The sequence below is a fragment of the Eurosta solidaginis genome, chromosome 3, assembly GCF_040869045.1.
Source record: "Eurosta solidaginis isolate ZX-2024a chromosome 3, ASM4086904v1, whole genome shotgun sequence".
Lineage (NCBI taxonomy): Eukaryota > Metazoa > Arthropoda > Insecta > Diptera > Tephritidae > Eurosta > Eurosta solidaginis.
The window spans coordinates 118,456,841-118,470,963 of NC_090321.1; the positions used below are offsets into that span (position 1 = coordinate 118,456,841).

General features: G+C 39.7%; 1 protein-coding gene and 1 pseudogene across 10 annotated transcripts in view; both read right to left on the bottom strand.

Moving 5' to 3' along the window:
* Lis-1 (LisH and WD40 domain-containing Lis-1) overlaps positions 1–14,123 on the bottom strand; it is a 761,024-nt gene that overhangs the window by 381,275 nt on the left and 365,626 nt on the right. The gene's annotated exons all lie outside the window — the stretch shown is intronic.
* Positions 1,121–1,729, bottom strand: LOC137247308 (glutamate--cysteine ligase regulatory subunit-like; annotated as a pseudogene).

A 14,123-nucleotide genomic window follows, 5' to 3' on the forward strand; every position in this document is an offset into this window, starting at 1 on the left:
TTCACAACAACAATAAAGCAGACAGTCACTTGTATCTACATAAACGAATCAATCATTATGTCTACACATATGTAGGTACACGCAGCTGAGAAGCAAAGCACAACCATATGCAGACATCTTATTTGAGATGCTCCAAAATGTAGGCAATTATAATTGTGGAAGTGTCGCTAACACATACAAGCATGGGGTATGAGAGCAGCTATAAAATCGTGCAACTTTAGTTATAGCTGAGAAGTTTGAGAGCTCATGGACAATGCTAGTAGATTCTAGAAGATGCGAACAAGGAAACCAGAGAGTATAAAAGGCCGCAGATGTAGAGGCGCTGGAATTCAGTTTGATTTGAGTTGTCAAGCAGTTACGACTAAGACGATATCTAGCGAGCAATAGCAGTATTATTTTGAAAGTCAGTTTCATTTAAGCTATCAGTTTGGCTATTAAGCTATTCGTTGCACAGTTTGAGTGTTATTGTGAAGTATTTTAATAAAGGCCATTTTTCCATTATTCAATATTGGAGTTATTTATTCAACAGTTTAGCGATACGAACCTAGCAAAAGGGCAAATAAGAGGATTTGCAGCAAATTCGTTACAATATTGTACTAACTTAACAAATAATAAATCAATTATTATACCATACTAATATTGAAATTATTTGTGTTTTTCCTTTTCTTCCAATTACATATATCGGACCTCCGCGCACCGAGTGTTCTGCGAGGCCAACAGTTTCCGTTTTGCTACTCTACTCCCAAAACATTGTATAGATGTATGTGTGCGCATGTATGTCTTATCAGCGATTATAAAGTTTAGAGCGCGCACTGACCATAATAAGGCTTTGTAGAAGTACCTTGTAAATTTCTCTTCGGCTACCACAAGCATACTTATATTGTTCTTACTCATCCCAATATTTGAGGTCCATTTAAATTTGTAAGCAATTTATTATCACCATCATATTGCAGTCACGCTACTTATGATCCATTCTAACTTATTTCAATATTAGCATCAAACGCATATAAATACCGCCTAATATTTATTGGTGTCCCCCACGCCTACGCCTTTTGTATAGAGTTCTATTGTTTCTATAACATTGTAAAATACATACTGTTGTTGCTGCTGCTACTGCTATTCAAACCATCATCTTTTCATTTCTGCTAGCACCAACAACGTAACCTCTTGCCACAATTACACCGCGACATCGAACATATACTCGATAACGTAATGCCCAATCAACTTGATAGCCAGGCAAAATGAATTGTTCATTGGGCAGCAATACTTCTGGATCATTATGAGTCAGCAATTGTATATCATTTTTGGTACAATAATCTTGTAATGCGGGTGGTACAACACAACAAGATTCTAAATTTATTTGCGCTATAGTTGGATGTACATTTGCAGCGCTATTTAATTGTTGTAATTGTTCAATATCTAAATCTGCTATACCCAATTGTGTTATTTGTTTTTTTTTAAGGCCAATTGTTCTAAGGCGGACCAAAGCTTCTTAAGCTGATCAACATTTTTTGCATTTGTTGTGTTCTATTCTTGTCTGCATTGTGCTCACCACAGTCGGCATTATGATTTTGTGTGTTGGTGCTGCTGCTTTCATGCGTTTTCGGATGATAAGCCAACACAACATTGTCCACGTGGCTTGCTCAATAAATATATTTGCACTTGTATTTAAAAATAGTTTAACTCCAATACCAAGGTCACTACGTTCGTTTTCGGTTACATTCACCATGCAAAAATCTCAAAACAAATTCGGGCCATTAAACCGTAGAAAGCGACGCTACAAAGAAAACCACTGCGTTTCCTGTAAATAAAAAATGGAAAAGTAATGACTAAACAAAAAAGATAAAATCGCTCAGTATACTATGTACTCACCCCGCGTGTTTTACATTCATGATTTTTTTTCGTTCAGGAAGTGGAAAAGTGTAGTAAATGTCAAAACTTCTACACTCCACTTCTGACCCTCAAGTAGTCAAGCATCACAAATCACACATTGAAAATGGTGCATGCATGAGTTCAAAATTGCTTCGTTCTGCGCATCTACGTCACACTTGACTGCTTCAGCGAATGAAGGAAAAAAAACAAGAGCTGAAGGAGAAAAATTTGCCATACAAAACAGCTGAACTAATGTTTACATGCGCAATGCGCCACCATATATAATTCCAGCATGGTCAAGCATTGCACCACAGACGTTAGGCCTCACGCACTTCGAAAACCACATGTCGCGCTGCCACACTACATGTCGCGTATAAAATATCTCTATCAATCATTTGGTCGAGATTCGAATACTTAATTCCACGTATTTCAGCATTTGCCATCATCCGGTGGCAAAATCCTGAACCAGATAATTTGTTAATTACTTCTTTGGCAACGCTGCGTTTAATAAGCCTACTTTTCACAAATAGATGTTGCGGCTTAGCCTTTCGCCGTATGTGTTAAATGAAAAACAGCGGCGACATCTGCCCACCACATTTCGCGTGTGCGAAAATTTCACGACATCTGCTTCTCAAGTCTCTCCACGATCCAGAGCATTCACGTGAGAATTGAGCGTGAGCCGGAGCTGCAAAACTTAGTGGAACACGGCAATTATCGACAATACATGTCGAAAAATAATGTTAAACGGTGAAAACGCAACTGCGCAAGTTTTTTTTTATACACTTACAACAGTCAAGTTGCGAATTCGTGGGGTGCGGTGGCATGCCAGGTGTGGTAAAACTAAGACGCACCACGGATTATGTAGCGCCAGCTCCGCGACATCGACCGGCCAAAGCTGAAATATGAAAGGTAAAATACCAAAGCACCATCTACATGGAATGATGGGTGCTAAAATCCGTTTAGCCGTTTTTCCCTTAGCCCCTTCTTTATAATAGTAGCAAATATTAAAAAAAAACCTCATACATAAACCCACTAGCCATCCATGTTGACGAAATCAACGTAATAACACTTGATTATGTTTTTAGAATGACTCGTTTCACGGCAACTCGCATCAAGACAGAGGGGCGTTCCAGGAATTTCTCCGTGCCATGCCGCCTTTGCGCCGCAAATCACGGCGTACGATTCTGCGAACAATACCGCAGGATTTCGACTGAAGAGAGGTGGCGGGCGGTTCGAAAACATAACTACTGCATCAACTGTTTGTCCCCTTTCCACAGTCACGAGGTGTGCACAAGTAAGGACAAGTGCTATCGATGCAACGAGCATCATCATACTACCCTTCATCGGGACAAAACCAAGGAGTGGAGGCAAACAACGAGCGACCTCCTCGATGACGGAGAAAGCTCAGATGGGGTCTTATCCCTGGCCCTCACAGAAAGAACCAAGTCTTGGGCGTATCAAATGGATGATCAGGATGCAGAAGAAGAAGAATCAAGAATAGCGACATTTGCCCTCACGGATAGAACGTTCATTGGCGCTCAGCGCGCACTCGAATTTTTTAACGAATGCTCCCCGGACATTGTGTAGAAATATGCCCCCCAGGGAATAAACTGGCAGTATATTCCACCCAGTGCCCCTCATATGGGCGGCTTGTGGCAATCCGCAGTAAAAAGTTTTAAAACCCACTTCAAAGAAACCGCTGCATCCCACAAGTTTACATTCGAAGAATTCACGACGCTGTTGGTGCGTATTGAAGCAGTTCTCAATTCGAGGTCTCTAACCTCACTATCCCAGGACCCAGCTGACTTCACAGCGCTCACTCCGGGTCACTTCCTTCGAGGTGCACCGCTATTACCCATTCCTGAGCCAAACGCGGAAGATCTCTCCTGGATAAATCGATGGGAAAAACTTAAATCGCTTCATCACCAATTCAGTCGACGCTGGAAAGAGGATTATCTGAAGGACCTTCAGAAGCGCTATAAATGGCAAACGCCACAGCGAAATCCTGAACCAGGCGACCTCGTCGTAATTAAAGAAGATTCGCTCCCATCCATCGAGTGGCGTCTGGGACGAATCGAGAACGTTCGCCTCGGCCCTGACAACCATGTTCGGGTTGTAGAGGTTCGCACCCAAAATGGGCTTCTCATGCGCCCCTTAGTAAAACTGTGCTTTCTTCCAATGGAGCACTCTTCGCGCCCGGCGCTATAACTTATATACGCTTTCCTTGTATATCAAAATTTCCGTCTGCTCTTATGCTTCCAGGACGACACCCATCCGGCTCCCACGGCAGAGGCCGACAGCTGCCTTCAGTGTCGGCTCTGCCCCTGCTACCACGCGCAGCGGATCGCACAAGAGTAGAAACCAGCGGCAACCCCTAAAACCGAACGCAAGCGCATGATCGCGCGCACCGCGCAAAGTCTGCAAACGGCGCAGCACGGCCAGTGGCGCCTTAGATACTACCACCCGCGCCTTACAAAAACTACAGAAGGTGCTTCCCAGCACCTCCCTGTAGGGCGGGCAGGATGTTTATGCCGCCTCCATCCCCATTAGACGGCGGCAATTCCCATGCACAGCCGTGCGCGGCGAATGGAAAGGCGCCAACGAACACCCACCACTGCCATCGCGCATGAACAATATTCCATTCGCTAGTCAAGCATTATCACTCGGCAACCGCGGACGCGATCCTATAATTTTCTTTTAAATACTTGTGTATATCTTTTATATATGAAGTGAAAGTTATCTTTTATATATTTGAATATTATAAGTCCCCTTTTGAATAAAGTTAATTTGTGACATTCAAAGTCATAATTAATTAAAAGAAGAAGTTAAAAATTAAATGAATTATAACGTTTTATGAAAAAACTCAAAAACCTATTTATTGTTTATAAGAGTGTAGCGAAGAGAGACGACCCCAGTTTGTTCACATACAATCGAAAAGCAAAGACTGTGAATAGAAATATACCGCACAGCGAACACTTTGACATCAGCCGATTTTGCTTCTGGTTTTACCTTTGCTTTTGGTTGCCGAAAACAATAATAAAACAAAGTCAAACACAGTAACTCGATTTGAATAGCGAAGGCGGTGAATATATGCAGCGTTGCCGTTTTGCTACAATTGTATCATTCTTGATACATTTTTTTTCTAAATTTAGTGATTTGATAAATAGATACTTTTTTATTACGAAATGCCCTATTTTGGTACATTTTGCTTATTTCTCTAAATTAATTTTAAATTTGCCTAGGCGCAATCAAAATTAAAACAAATTTATTTTATTTTATTATAAAATTTTAGAAATACTAAAATTTTTCTTTGGCAACTCATATACAGAAAGACAACCCTGATTTCTTTTCTATTTTCGGTTCAATTTTGCTTTGACAACACTGTTGAGCGTATGTACAACGTGTGTGTATGTGCATATGGATTTGAATAAGTGTTGTTTCTCATTTACTGTTTTATTTGGAAAGGCCAGACGCGTTGATTTTGCGTAAAAATGATAAGTAAGTATTCCTTTAGTGAAAGTAATAAAATAATAAATTAAAATAACACATATTATTAGATTTGTACAACGGCTTGCAAAAAATAAGGTGGATTCCACGGGAAAGAATCAAAAAACATCGAAAAAGAAAGGTAATTGAAAAAAAAAATATACACATCCATGCATACATATGCACATTCATTTAATTTGCAAATATATTTCACCACTCATTTAGATCTTCAATGCACAAAGCATATGAACGGCGTTTCAGGGATAATTTGAAGGAATTATTTCATTGGCTGGATGAACAAAATGGTAATGCATTTTGTGTATACTGCAGGAAAAGTATGTTCAATATATTAACACATATTCAACGCCATGAAAAATCTACTTTACACCAAACATGCTGAAAAAGGTAAGGTACGCTGAACACTCATCAGTTATGTTTTGCGCAGTCCACAATCTACTAATGTCAACAATGGATGATCTACCTCGAGTTTTAAAAAATATTTTTCCGGATTCAAGTATTAAAAAAAATGTGGCCTGTGCCAGAACAAAGTCCACAAATATAATAAAAAATCATTTGGCACCGAAGGCAAAGAACAAATTAGCAAGCATTTTAAGAGTGACATATTTTTCATTAATTGTTGGTGAGAGTACAGACGTTAGTTTAAAAAAAGTTCTTGCTTTGGTAGCGCGGTTTTATTGTAAAACGAAGCATTCAACTTGTGACATGTTTTTTGGGCTACTTCAACTAAGAGATTGTAACGCTGTATCTATATTTAATGTTATCAAAGACCATTTAAATAGTTTAGAAATTCCTTTAAAAAATGTAACTAGATTTGCTACAGATAATGCTTTTATTATGGCCAGTGAGATAGGAGGGCTGTGTGCAAAATTCAAAACGTTGAATTCAAGTTTATTTTATATGCCCTGCATTTGTTACTCGCTGCATTTATGTACCTCTCATGCATGCAAGAAACTACCAAATGAAATAGAGATGCTAGCGCGGGATGTATACACCTTTTTTGCACATAGTCCCAAAAGAATCGGCCAATTTGCGAAGTTCCAAGATTACGTTGACGTAAAAAGCATAAAGTGGTACTCAGTGGGATGCGTTGCAACTTTTTTTTATTTCTTCACTGGCAGGGGAAAACATTTCAATATCTAAAGACATTGCTGAAAAGATTGGTGATCCTTATTATAAAATATATTTCTATTTTCTTTCACATATATTGAACATTAGCACAAAATTAGATTTAGATTTTCAGTCAGAGGAGTTTCGCTTACATAAAATTTACAAAAACTTTGAAACAAATTAATAAAATTTGGTATTTGGTAAAATAAACAAATTTGGTATTTTTTATAAAACGTGATATTTGCAATAAAGCGGAACTAAGCACATTAAATGTTAATGAGCAGTCAAATTTTCTACCTTTGAAAGATATTTAGATTGGAGTTAATGCAGAATCGTATAAATCACAGAAAAAAATAGACAGCGCAGATGTTTTGCAAATTAAATCAAAGATACGTAGTTCCTATATTGAATTATGTTCGCAAATCATACAACTCAATAGATCCTGAAAAAATAGTTTCAGAAAATGATTTTATTTCCTTCTTAGCACTTTTAAACTCATTTCCTAACATGTATGATAGTGAAAAAAAAAGATATATGTATGTACACAGCACAAATTGTTGCAATTAGAAACTAATCTGTCGTGTTTAAACAATATTGAAAAGTTTTGGGGAAATGTAGGTAATATAAAAAATGCAGAAAAATTTCCATTGTATAAAGACATTTTTGAATTCGCATCGAAAGTCATGAGTTTACCTCATAGCTCAGCAGCGGCTGAACGTATTTTTTCACAATTTAATTTGATAAAAACAATTAAAAAAAAAAAAAAGTATAATGTAGAAACGGATGAAGCTGTTATGTTTGCGAAGCAAATTAAAAATGAATATGAGTAAGAAAATTTGTTAATTCTAGTTTTTTAAGTCTTCAGTTTTTGTCAAAAAAAACTTTATTTCATGAATTGTTTTTTAAAAAAATGTACCTTGTATGTATACGTTTTTTTACTATGTACCTATGTATAAAAAATTGCCTAATAAGTCTGAAATTTATTTTAAATTTGTGCCAATAATCAGAGGTTTTTAGACAAATGATATTGTTGAAGCCAAAAGGCTTGCAATGGTTGGGAATCGCTGGTGTTCCCCCAATTCAGCAGCTCCCTACAAAGCAACTCTGTCATCGGAAAATCACCGGTGATCACTACTAGGAGAGAAGTAACTAATGATTGGCTGGAACGATGAGTCTTTTGATAACCATCATCGGAATCGCATCCAGCCATCATCGTGTCTTACAGGTAATCTATAAGTTTTTCTATTGTGATTAACTTCCTATTGTAACTACAAATCCATATACTTACTTTGCTTGTATACCTATGTATTTATCTTTTTAAATACACTTTTATAATTTCATTCTAATTCGTTGGTTTTTATTCCTTTTGGTACCAAATCTGCCGTGAGTTCGTACCGGCATTTTCTTCGTTTGATCCCCCCCCTCCCCCGATCATTTGGTCCTTAGAGCCGTCGGAAAAGGCCATGCTCTTGGACCACCTTTGTCACTAGCGTTAGGCATTGGAGTCACGTTGAGTCCAAGGATAATCCCGCGGTTCTTGGTAGCAGAGGAACTTACCCACAGGACTTATGCTCGAATAAGTTGTGGTGGCACGGCCCCTCGTGGTTAGCCAAATGCGTAGAACAGTGGCCTTCCCTGGATGTAGATATAGATGACATTACTATCGAAGCGAGGGGATTAAAGGCACACACTTCACAAGTGTCGAAGCAGGATGACCCCTTACAAAGATTTTCGTCGCTTCCGCGTGCATTGCGGGTGCATATGTGTTTAGGTTCTACAATCGAACTAACCGATATACCCGACGGTTTCATTCCTACCCCTCTCTAATTATTTCTAGAGAAGAAATTTCTAAAATTCGAGTTCGGCTCATAATACTTGCCCAGATGAAACACTTTCCAGAGGAACACAAGAATCTTACCGCTAAAATTTCAATATCGTCAAAGAGTAAAATTCTCTCCTTAAACCATTCGTCGATATTCATGGTGTAATTCGAGCCAACGGTCGACTGACAAATTTGCAGATGTTGTCTGAAGACGAAAAACGTTCGATTATTTTGCCCTATAGTTGTTATTTCGCAAAGTTGTTAGTAGAACTTATTCAAAAGGGCTCTATTCATGGCGGAAATCAATTGGTATTTCGGTTACTGCGCCAACAATATTGGATTCCGAAAGCCAAAACTCTCATAAAGACCGTTATTCATATTTGTAAACCATGTGTTATATACAGAAATCAAAATCAATGTCAAGAACGGACGGCACTTTCCAGACCGTGTAGACTTCGCCGGTCCATTCGATATTAAAAGTTTTTCGGGAAGATCTTACAAGATGACTAAAGGTTGTTTTTGTATGCTTTTTTTTTTTTTTGTATGCTTTTCTACGAAAGCGGTTCACTTAGAAGCTGCCAGCGATCTTTCAACGGAAACCTCTCTTGGCGCATTTTCAAGGTTCATTGCTAGAAGAAGCTGTCCAAAAAATATCTTTTCGGATAATGGAACTAACTTTGTAGGCGCATCTACGGTTCTTAAAAATGACTTTCAAAAATTCATTACCACAACTCAAGAGTCTGTGTGCATATAGCCTTCAAGAAGTCTCCTGGTATTTTAACCCGGCAGGCGCTCCTCATATGGGCGGTCTCTGGGAAGCAGGGGTTAAAAGTTTAAAATTCCATTTTCATCGTACCGCTACTTCTCAGAAATTCAGCTTTGAAGAATTTCAAACCCTTCTTTGTCGCGTTGAAGCCTGTCTAAATTCAATACCGATATCACCTAATTCCAACGACCCCGGTGATTGTGTAGCTCTCACTCCGGGTCATTTTCTAACTGGGGGGTCAATAATCGCCCCACCGGAACCCTCAATCGAAACAAATCCAATCTCATTAATCAACCGATGGCAAAAACTTAACGACACTCGCTTCGCTGGAAGGAGGAATATTTAAAGGAACTTCACAAACGTCATAAAAGGAAGTCCCCTCAAAAAGATATTGCCATCGATGACCTAGTTTTAGTTCGCCATGAAAATCTTCCACCTAATGAATGGCGCCTGGGTAGGGTATACCATGGAACTGATAAAAGAGTTCGAGTGGCCGACATTCCCACCCAAAAGGGAATGATAACACGCCCCATCGCCATCCTTACCAAACTAACTCCACATTATGTCGATTCTTTTTTTTCCTATAGGTTTGTAAAATGGAAGCACCACTAATCGAATTTTCTCCATCCTCCTCCCCATTGCAACGGCAGCAGCGGCGACATCGCCCAGCAAGGAACTGGCAGCCAAGGTCTCGTCAGCACCACCGAAAACCAGCAAACACAGCGGTACTAAATGTAGAGTTTGCGATCGGTCACATCCACTTCGGTTCTGCAAAAAGTTCATTGACGCGAAGTTTGAGCGGCGACTACGCCTGGTGCTTCTGCATCGTTATCGTTCGCGATGCCTAGCGCACTCGCACATCACCAAAAACTGCAGAAGCACTGGGACATGTCACTTTTGTGGAGGCAAGCATCACTCGCTTCTACACTCGAGCAATCGCCCTAGTCCGCAACGCGGGCTTCCTCCGGTCTTGACACAGCTTTCCGGATCGGTCACGGTTCCACCCACAGTTACCGTTTATGTGCATGTGGGTCAGCGGAAAATCTTAACCCGGGCCCTGCTTGACCCTTGCTCGCCAACGAGCATGATTTGTAATTCGTTGGTGCGCCGTTTTCGTCTACCCACGGTGCCAGTTGCGGACATCGACATGTGCGAACTGCTTATCAGCTCTTCGAATGGCGCTCACATCCGCTTCTCGTTGCCGGCAAGAGTCATACCAGAGCTCGGGTTGAAAACGCCGCCTCGACATTTAGATGAATCAGTTTGCGAAAAATTCGGAAACATGACGTTGGCCGATCACGGTTTCCATACGTCCTCCGCTGTAGCAGTGATCTTAGGGGGGGATGTATACCACAAGATCGTCAAATCTGAGGTTGTTAAGTTTCCCGGGCATCCTGTTGCCCAAAATTTCGGGTGGGTCCTTTCTGGCCCATGTGTCCTTTAAGGCACAGCGATCCCCTAATGGGTCACGTTCCTTTATGTATATATAGATGATCTCATGGCCACCTAATGGGCATTAGTCTTAAGTTGTTATGGCCCCTTAATGGGCATAGATTTAAGTATTGAATTTATAACGAATTATGAATTAAAGGACATTGAAAAAGCTAAACAATTTATTATTATTGCACGCATGCTAGGATAGAGACTAGTACATTCTTATAGTTGAATTCATGTAAATAATACCTTCTTTCACGTTACCACCTTAAGGAGCTTCTCCTTTAGTAGTTGCAATTCCACAGTATTGCAAGGCCGGCGGCAATGTTGAAGCCAAAATGCTTGCAATGGTTGGGAATCGCTGGTGTTCTCCCAATTCAGCAGTTCCCTACAAACCAACTCTGTCATTGGAAAATCACCGGTGATCACTTGCATACTAGGAGAGAAGTAACTGGAACGATGGGTCTTTTGATAACCATCATCGGAATCGCATCCAGCCACCATCGTGCCTTACAGGTAATCTATAAGTTTTTCTATTGTGATTAACTTCCTATTGCACCTACAAATCCATATACTTACTTTGCTTGTATACCTATGTATTTATTTTTTTAAATACACTTTTATAATTTCATTCTAATTCGTTTGCTTTTATTTCTTTTGGTACCAAATCTGCCGTGAGTGCGTACCGGCATTTTCTTCGTTCGTGACTCTTGGGCTAACGTAGAATAAAAAAAACGTCTTCTTGAAAAAGAGCAAAGCTTGAATGAAATCATTGAGGCGTGCAAAATTCATGAAAAAATCCAGAGGCAATCACAAGTTATGTTTTCCAAACAAGAGACCCAAACAGTTAATAAGGTATCTTCGACATCTTTTAAGGCTGGAAGTATTATGGCTGAATGTTCTAGATGTGGCAGGGTTGGTCATACAAGTTTTGATAGTGACTGTCCGGCAAAGACAAAGAAATCAATATGTAATATGTGTGGACTATTGGGACATATTGAAACGAAAACATGAGTCAGGGGTTAGCAAATCAAAACAACGTCGATTTCAGCCGCCAAAAGTAAGGTGCATTGAGGAAAATAGTGACGATTTGCGGGTAGATCGTACGAGCATGACTGCCTTCAGGTAGACAATTCGAAGTCAGTAAACGAAATGATTAAATGTCATATCGGAGGTTGCGAAATCGATATGATTATCGACTCAGGGTCTCGTTTCAATTTGCTTAGTCAGGAAGCCTGGGACGAACTTAATTGTAGAAAAGCTGTAATGTGGAACATTCGCACAGAATCAGTTAACCGGTTTAAAGCATATGCAGCGAGTCAGCTTTTATAAGTTATCTTTGTTTTCGAGGCACCAATAGCGATGAAACAGCATTCAGAAAGTATAGCGACTTTTTACGTTATTAAAGATGGCAAGCAATCTCTTCTTGGCCGCGATACTGCCATCCTGCTTAAAGTGTTGAAGTTGGGTCTGAGCGTGAATAGCGTTGAAGAAGTAAAGCCTTTTCCTTAAAATATCCAATATTAAAGTAAAGTTATCATTTGATCATTCCGTAAAACCAGTTAAGCAACCGATGCGCCGTATACCAATTGCTCTTGAAAAAAAGGTCGAAGACAAGTTGAATGAAGCCCTTGCCAAAGATATCCTTGAGCCGGTTATTGGACCGTGTTCATGGATATCGCTAATTGTTGCTGGTTTTAAAGAGGGAAGAAATGCGTTTGTGTGTGGATATGCGTAGGGCCAACCAAGCAGTGTTGCGTGAAAATTATCCACTTCCGACTTTTGATCGTTTTATGACAAAATTAAAGGAAGCTAAGTTCTTCTCCCGCTTAGATCTCAAATGGGCCTACCATCAACTGGGGCTTGAAGAATCTAGTCGTGAAATTACCACATTTATAACGCATAAGGGATTATTCCGCTACAAAAGACTTATGTTCGGCATTAGCTCTGCCACCGGGATCTTTCAGCGGGTTATTGAGGAACTATTATCCCCTTGTAAAAATTGCTTAAACTACATTGATGACGTTATTATATACGGTAACACGGAAGACAAATACAATACATCTGTTAAAAAGATACTCGAAGTTTTAAAGAACAACAGAAGAAACGAAGAGTTTTCTCGGCCTGATTATCTACGTAAGAAAATTTATTCCAGACATGGCTCATATCACGGAACCACTGAGAAGCTTGCAAAAGTTACATTCTAAATTTGAGTGGGGTGCCTCACAGGAAAAAGGATTTGAGGAACTAAAAAGGCGTTTATCAAACATACCGAGCCTAGCGTACTAGAACTAGAGTAATAGCAGATGTGAGTCCAGTAGCCCTCGGCGCAGTTCTTATTCAATTTGACTCTAATAACGAAGCAGATATCATTTCGTTCGCAAGTAAAAGCCTCTCGGAAGTTGAGAAAAGGTATTCCCAAACCGAAAAGGAAAGTTTGGTATTAGTTTGGGCAGTAGAGAGATTTTGTTATTATTTACTTGGTTTGGATTTTGAACTGGTCACTGACCATACGCCCCTTGAAGCTATATTTAAACCGACTTCGATATCACCTGCCAGGATTGAACGGTGGCTGTTCAGGCTTCAACTGTATAAATTTAATATTTACCGTCCGGGAAAAGAAAATATTGCCGATTCTATTTCGACATTATGCAAAATCGAGCAAAGGAAATCCTTTGGCGAGAATGGGGAACAATCAATTTTCCATGCAGTTTGTAGTTCAACCCCATCTGCGGTGAACATCACCGATATTTCTAAAAAAAGTTATCAGGAGAAAGAGATCGTTGACACAATCGAACATATCAAGAACTATTCGTGGCCTATTGACTGCCGGAATAAATATTATCCGTTTCGACATGAATTGTCAACGTCTTACGTGGTACTCGCATTGTAGTACCAACAGCTTTACGAATAAAAATTCTAGAACTGACACATGAGGGACACCCGGGTGAGTCCGCCATGAAGCTAATGGTTATGGAGGCATATGTGGAAAACTGTAGAGATTGTTTGGTAGTTTCCAGACCAAATAACCCAACACCCATTCAGAGGCACATTTTTCCTAATGGTCCCTGGCAAAATGTTGCTACAGATTTATTGGGGCCTCTACCCAATAGTGAATACGTACTCGTTATGATTATTATCCATGTTATCAGGAAATAAAGTTTCTACATCTGAAGCTATAATCAAAATTTTAGATGAAATATTTTGCCATCTGGGAATACCCAAGGGTCGAAAATATGAATAGATCCTTAGTGAAACGCTTGAAAATTGCCCATACCAACAGAAATAACTACAAGGAGGAAATTCAGAAATTTATCTTAATGCATAATAACCTCACATGGCACCACGGGATCAGCCCCAACAGAACTCATGTTCAATCGCATTATTCGGGATAAAATTCCTGGTATACATGATATAACGGATGACATGCTGGAACCGGAGGCGAGGGATTTAGACTTGATAAATAAGCAAAATGGGAAAGAGAAAGGGGATACGGCAAGAAGAGCCAAACCATCGGATATAGTTCCTGGAGATAGGGTACTACTTCGAAATGTCGTTTTCTCGCATAAGCTCATACCAACGTTTGATCCAACGGAGTTCATAGTCTTTGAACGG